The sequence below is a fragment of the Scylla paramamosain genome, chromosome 20, assembly GCF_035594125.1.
Source record: "Scylla paramamosain isolate STU-SP2022 chromosome 20, ASM3559412v1, whole genome shotgun sequence".
In the NCBI taxonomy this organism is placed as follows: Eukaryota; Metazoa; Arthropoda; class Malacostraca; order Decapoda; family Portunidae; genus Scylla; species Scylla paramamosain.
In genome coordinates, this window is record NC_087170.1 from 16,261,495 (window position 1) to 16,268,994 (window position 7,500).

The 7,500-nt window shown below is 42.3% G+C and overlaps 1 long non-coding RNA gene across 1 annotated transcript in view; it reads left to right on the forward strand.

Moving 5' to 3' along the window:
• LOC135110707 (uncharacterized) overlaps positions 1-7,337 on the forward strand; it is a 43,879-nt gene extending 36,542 nt beyond the window's left edge. The window contains exons 3-4 of the long non-coding RNA XR_010273378.1: positions 6,153-6,326; positions 7,198-7,337. This is a non-coding gene — a long non-coding RNA (uncharacterized LOC135110707). The remainder of the gene's footprint in view (positions 1-6,152; positions 6,327-7,197) is intronic.
• The last annotated feature ends 163 nt before the right edge of the window (positions 7,338-7,500 follow it).

Genomic DNA, 7,500 nt, shown 5'->3' on the forward strand with positions numbered 1-7,500 from the left:
CTCAGTGGCCGTATCCACTTCCTCCTCCACCTGCTCCACCTTTTCCTCCATTCTTTCCACCCCCTCCTCCACCCGCACCATGAACCACTGTCACTCCCTCACTGTATCCACCACCACTATGACCACCACCTCCTCCACCATAACCACTACCACCACCACTACCAACGTAACCACCTCCTCCACCACTATAACCACCTCCTCCACCGATATAACCACCTGCACCACCACCATAGCCACCTGCACCTCCACTATAATCTACACCACCTCCACCATAACCACCATCACCTCCACCATGACCGCCTAAGAAGAAGGAAATGGATGAAGAGTCTCCACCTCTTCCACCATATCCTCCATCGTAGGCTCCACCACTATGCCCTCCACTTCCTCCACTGTAGCCTCCACCGTAGCCTCCATCACCACCTCCTCCACCTCCTCTGGCATAGCCTCCACTGATGTGAGCTCCACCTCCTCCACCATAGCTTCCACCACCAGCTCCTCCTCCTCCACCATAGCTTCCACCACCAGCTCCTCCTCCACCAAAACCTCCAATAATATGTCCACCTACTCCTCCTCCTCCTGCTCCTCCACCGTAGCCTCCACCATCTCCACCATTGTAACCTCCTATACTGAAGCTTGAAGTGCTGAATCCACCATCTCCACCGTAGCCTCCACCGCCATAGTCTCCTCCACCGTGCCCTCCTCCACCATGCGCTGCTCCACCATGCGCTGCTCCAGTATACGCTGCTCCACCGTGTCCTCCACCACCTCCAGCGTATCCTCCACCTCCTCCACCGTGTCCTCCACTTCCTACACCGTGCCCTCCACCTCCTCCACCGTGTCCTCCACCTCCTCCACCGTGCGTTTCGCCTTGTGGGGCTGCGGGTGTTATAGTTATCAGCACCTGCACCACCGCCACATACAGTAGAAGTCTCTGTGTGGAAGAAAGAGTAAGGCGCGTCATTCAACTGAGAACGGAAAGAGAGAGGGAAGTTGCGGTGAAGGAAAACGGAAAATGTGGTGAGTGGGAGACAAAAGAAGAAAACAAAAAGAAAAAAGCTGGTAATGACTGTTAAAAGTAATGAAATAAACCGCGTTTGGTCAAAGAAAATGGATGGGAACAAAAATGTAGCACGCACCATAAACAAAGAGCGGGAAGAGGCAAGGAAGGATACAGTGCAAGAAAACTAAACTATAAGGAGAACAACAACAACAGCAAGAAGAAGAAGAAGAAGAAGAAGAAGAAGAAGAAGAAGAAGAAGAAGAAGAAGAAGAAGAATCAAAATGAAGGATAGAAAGAAAACGAGGACACAGTACACTCAAAGAAAAAGGGAAATCGGAACCAACACACATCAATAAACAGAAAACGGAAGAAGAGTAAGGAACTATAACAGAACGCAGAGAAAAAGGAAACTAGATTAATAAAAAATACTAATGATAAACAAACCAAAGATAAACCGTGAAATTGTTGAGAGTAAAGTGAGAAAGTAGAAAGTAAGAAAAACGAAATGAATGTTGAAAGAAAATAAGGAAATTAAGTCAATGGTGAAAGAAGAGACAAAGAAATGCTAATGAGAGACAAACCAAAGAAAATAAACGTGAAACTGAAGAGAATGATGAAAGAAAGTAAGAAAAACGAAATGAATGTACAAAGAAAACGAGGAAATTGAGTCTGATGAAAGGAGAGCAAAAAAAGCGATGAGAGTAAGAAAAAAATAGTGGAGTCTTGTTACTTATTGCTTTTACTTTAATTACTTATTGGCATTGCTTCATTGTTGCTTGTGAGAGAGGAATGAGTGTTGACAGAGTTGCTTGTGTCTTGTGGGAATGAAAGTAGGAACACCAGGTGTGTGTGTGTGTGTGTGTGTGTGTGTGTGTGTGTGTGTGTGTGTGTGTGTGTGTGTGTGTGTGTGTGTGTGTGTGTGTGCTGCAACAGATGTAGTAATAGAAGTGGTAATAGTAGTATCATTGGAGGAAAATGATGGAAGTATTACCATATTATAATCTAACCAGTATTTTACCAGTCAATTTATATATCTATCTAATTATCAGTCTATCTTTCTGTCTGCTAGAGCAAGGGAATCTCATTAGTTAGGTTGCCATATCCGGGAGATCGAACCAAGAGCCTTTCACATGGAGATGCACTGCGCTACCCGCCACAACACGGTGCCCTATAAAGATATGTTACACTGCGTAGATGAATCTGTCCTTCTGTCTGTTCATCTTAGTGTCAACGAATCAGTCTTTCCGTCTTTGAATTTATTTGTTTACGTATCTATATATCCATCAGCCTTTTCATCATTATGTTTATTTATTCAACTATTTATCCATTTATCTATTTATTTATCTGTCTGTCTTTTTATCCGATTTATGATTGTTTTTCTGTCTGTCTGCTTATCTTTAAACATTTTCGCATGCTGATAAGAAGTAAAACGCCTTAAGCCTAGAAATAAACTACTCTTACTTCTCACAGAAAAAAAAATACTGATAGTCTCTCTCTCTCTCTCTCTCTCTCTCTCTCTCTCTCTCTCTCTCTCTCTCTCTCTCTCTCTCTCTCTCTCTCTCTCTCTCTCTCTCTCTCTCTCTCTCCACCAACTATAGTCTTCACCTCAAATCATGTTATCTTCTCACTTTCCCTCTCTCGCTCTCTTCACTCTCTCAGTCTCCCGTCTCAGTCTTTCCCCTCTCCCAGCTTACCATTATGTCAGGCTGTGGTGGTGACAGTGACGCCGAGCTGTGTGACGATAGCTAAGGTAACACTCAACTTTTATAGGCATACCCACTGCCCCCCTCCCCCTCAAAGGCCTTCCCCTTGAGAAAGCCCGACTGTCACGCACGTAAGGAAATGTGTGAAATTATATATATAAAAAAAAAAGTTTGGCTCAGTTCAGGTAAAAGTAAATGATTAATAAAAGAAAAAGAAACAATGTCGATCTGAAATATTGCAGTTTAGGTGGAGGAGGAAATGTTTGTGTGTGCATTGGTCACGTGTTGTGTGTGTGTGTGTGTGTGTGTGTGTGTGTGTTGGCCACGTGTGTGTGTGTGTTGGCCACGTGTGTGTGTGTGTGTGTGTGTGTGTGTGTGTGTGTGTGTGTGTGTTGGCCACGTGTGTGTGTGTGTGTGTGTGTGTGTGTGTGTGTGTGTGTGTGTGTGTGTTGGCCACGTGTTTGTGTGTGTGTGTGTGTGTGTGTGTGTGTGTGTGTGTGTGTGTGTGTGTGTGTGTGTAAGTGGAAAAGTGATATAAAGAATGATTATGATGAGTAACTAGGTACTACTACAAATACTATTACTACCACCGCTAGCAATAATAGTAGTATTATCACTATCATTGCAATTATTATTATTATTATTATTATTATTATTATTATTATTATTGTTGTTGTTGTTGTTGTTGTTGTTGTTGTTGTTGTTGTTGTTGTTGTTGTTGTTACTATAGTCATTATTATCAGTAGTAGCAGTAGTAGTACGTAATAATGATAATAATGATAATACTGATGATGATGATAATAATAATGATAATAATAATAATAATAATAATAATAATAATAATAATAATAATAATGACAGACCACTGTGGATGAATAATCGTGAGTGATTAACACACACACACACACACACACACACACACACACACACACACACACACACACACACACACACACACACACACACACACACAGCCTGTCACGCCTTTGTCACACCTGCGCTGCAATGTGGGTCACCTGCGTGCGTGACACCTGGCAGGAGAGGGAAGGCGGGAGGAGGGACGGGGGGAACTGGAGGCGGAAGGGGAAGAAGGCGCGGGAAAGTGGAGATATTTTAGGAACGCAAGGGGAAATTAAATTGAAGGACGGGACGGAAGGGGAGAAGAGAGAAGGGGAAAGTGAGGGGAAGGTGATGTAGGTTAGGAAGAAGGGGAGGTAAGAGACAAACGAGAGGAGAGGAAGGGAGAAATAGTAAAAGGAGAGGGAAGGGAAAGAGTAACATCAAAAGGGATAGGAGTAGGAGATAAGGGAAAAAAATGTAAATGGAAAAGAAAGGGGGAAGTAAGAGGAAGGAAAAAAAGAATAGGAAGATGGGATGGAAGAAAGCAAAAAAGTTTCCAGAGAGGAAACTGAATGGACGAGAGATGAAAGAGAGAGACAGGGAGAGAAAGAGAGAAAGGAAAAGAGGAAATATGGGGGATAGGAAGAGAGAATAAAGAAGAAAGATGGGAACAGGAGGAAAAGGGAAAAGTAAAAGAAAAAGGAAAAAAGGAAAAAAATATAATCGACTGGTAAACATTTAGGCATCAAAACAACGAGGTCATATGGTGCCGGAAAGGGGAACGCATTAGGGAACGGGGGAGGGGAAGGGGAAAGGGAAGGGGAAGGGGGAGGGAGGAGGAGGAATGTCCGTGACGGGTCATACTGTCACACTTCAGGGGGCGAGGGGGAGTCACGCGTCCCCTTCCCCTCCCCCTTTCCTCTCTTATTTCTCCCTCCTTGACTCCTTGACGCAATTTGATGGGTGTGGTCCAGAGAGAGAGAGAGAGAGAGAGAGAGAGAGAAATGTAATATGACACATTTGAGAAAGTACCGGAAAAAACAGTATCTTAAGATTATTTTCTTTTCATTTGAAGTATTTTTAGACTCAAATAAAAGTAAAAAAGAGAAAAAGAGAGATTTAAAGCTAATGTTAAAAAAAAAAAAGAAAATAACGGTAGATAATACTGAACGACGTTAACATTCAGATGACATGCAGGAATTGAGAAAAAGTCAAAGGAAAAAGAAAACTAGTAATAAGCAAGAATCATTCTTTTCTTATTTTTGTTTGTCATTTAAATCAGGACACAGACACACATTTAAATCAGCGCACACACATATTTAAATCAGCGCACGCACACACGCACACACTAATGTTAAGTACTTCCCCAACCCCTCTGTACATTTTCAGTTTGTTAACTGCCGGAATAATAAACCGTTTATTATTATTATTATTATTACACAGTTTGCACATCTCTAACAAAATCCATGAAAAAATAACAATATAATGATAATAATAACGGGCAATTTCCTTTGTTTTGTTAGTTTCCTTGCTTTTCTACGATTAAAATAACAAAAAATCAACCACATTATCATTCCTGAAGTCGAAATAAAATAAATCAAAGGGAATAAATAACAATAAGTAACGATACAATTGATCACGTGCTTGACAGATGATTGATGAGTTCACGGCGGGCAGTTTGGGGTGAAGGGCTGGTGGTGATTGGGGAGTGGCGGGGCAGATTGGGAATTGGGGACTGGGGGAAGCTTAGGTCATTATTGGTTTCCTGTCTCGATTATTTTGTTATGATTTTTTTTTTTTATAAGTTTGTTGTTGTTGTGTCTGTGTTTATTTATTTACTGTGTGATCAGTGTTGGAACTTTTTAATGTCTTTTTTTTACTGTTTATTATTCCTGTTATTATTTATGTGTTTGTCTGTTTATCTATTTGTTTGTTTCGTTGTTGTTCTTTGTTTTTATTGCCGTCACCGTTGTTGCTACTGTTACTTAGACAAACTGTTACTTAGACAAACATACAAACATTCAAATGAACATACAGACAGACAAACAGGCCGACAGGCAGGTGTGTGACCCAAGCACTTTACCAGTCACTCACCTTTACAGAAATAAACACGATTTTTCCCCACCTCGGCACGATGAAGGTTGAAAAAAAAAAAAACGTCTGCCCCTCACTACTCACCTTGCACGTCCCCGTTGTTCATTAAGTACCTCAGTGTTGGAACGTTTTATTTTCCATGCTAGAGAGAGAGAGAGAGAGAGAGAGAGAGAGAGAGAGAGAGAGAGAGAGAGAGAGAGAGAGAGAGTAGTGTAGATTTATCTTCCAATATATGTTATTCGTCTATATTGTGTTGAAGTAAATTGGTAAGTTTTATAAAAGAAAAAAAAAAAGATGAAAAGAAGGAGAAAAGGACAACTATAGATTCAAACACACTTACACACACACACACACACACACACACACACACACACACACACACACACATCCTGTTTATCACATTACTGGTACCACTCACTAATTACCTCTCGGATGATTACGTGGTATATGAACAAATATGCGTCAATTAGCCAACACTTAATACTTTTCCTCGCCCTCCGCCTCCCTCTATCAAGTGTCTGCTTGGGGACTGAGGGTCAGGGGCATGAAGGGGGTGATGGGCGGAGTGTGGCCGCGGCCTCGGGCGCCGCATGACGGTATATAAGAAAGGCTGGGATGGGCAGCCGTCACTCGCATCCCAGTTACTCCTTCATTCACTTCCCTCACTCACTCAAGAACTCGTAGTCATGGTAAGCTTCCCTCAATTTGATATTTGATTTGAAGTTCAATTGATTTGTATGTGAGGTAGTTAAATGAAAGTAACACACCTGATGCTTTACTTAAAAGAAGTTAATTAAGTAAGAAGTGTAAAGCAAACACTTGCTTCAAGGATACAAAGTATATTGCAGAGAAAGAAATGCAGTGCTAAAATAGAATGATATATGAAGTAATACACTTTAAATAGAGTGAACATAGATTCTTACCAGTGACTAATTAATGAGAAGATGGACAATCTCACTTACATAGTTCCTTTTTACTTGTTTCATTACCATTGCTTACAAACAAACCTTTCTTTATCCTTACCTGTCACTTATTAAAGACTCACACACCTGTACACTGTTTTATCTGCCCTTTCTCTCCCTTTACCTGTCACTAACTAAAGACAAACACACCTGTTCACTATCTTACCTGCCCTCTCTCTCGCCTTACCTGTCACTAATTAAAGACACAGACACCTATGAACTATCTTATCTGCCTTTATCTCTCGCCTTACCTGCCACTAATTAAAGACACATACAAACGCACACACACATACATCTGTTCACTATCTTACCTGTCCTCTATCTCGCCTTACCTGTCACTAATTAAAGACACACTCCAGTTCACCTGCCCCCCTCTCTCTCTCTCTCTCTCTCTCTCTCTCTCTCTCTCTCTCTCTCTCTCTCTCTCTCTCTCTCTCTCTCTCTCTCTCTCTCTCTCTCTCTCTCTCTCTCTCTCTCTCTCTCGTTACCTGTCACTAATTAAAGACACAAACCTGCACACTATCTATCCTCCCCCATCCCTCTCCTTAGTGTGACTAATTAAAACACTCTTGTTCCTTACTTTGCTTGTCATCAACAGAGGTGCCTACTTATGGTGGTCTGCCTGGCTGTCATGGCCGCCGTGGCTCAGGCTATGACCAGCCTGGGACGTGGTGGACTTGGCTCAGGGTTTGGTTACATTAGCGGATATGACGGACACGGCGGACTTGGCAGCTTCGGTTTTGCAGGCGGCCATGGCGGATATGGCGGAATTGGCGGTATTGGCAACTCTGGTTTTGGAGGAGGCCGTGGTGGATATCACGGCGGTTATGGCGGCGGCTATGGCGGTAGATATGGTGGTTACGGTTATGGTGGGTATGGCGGTCGATATGGTGGTTACGGC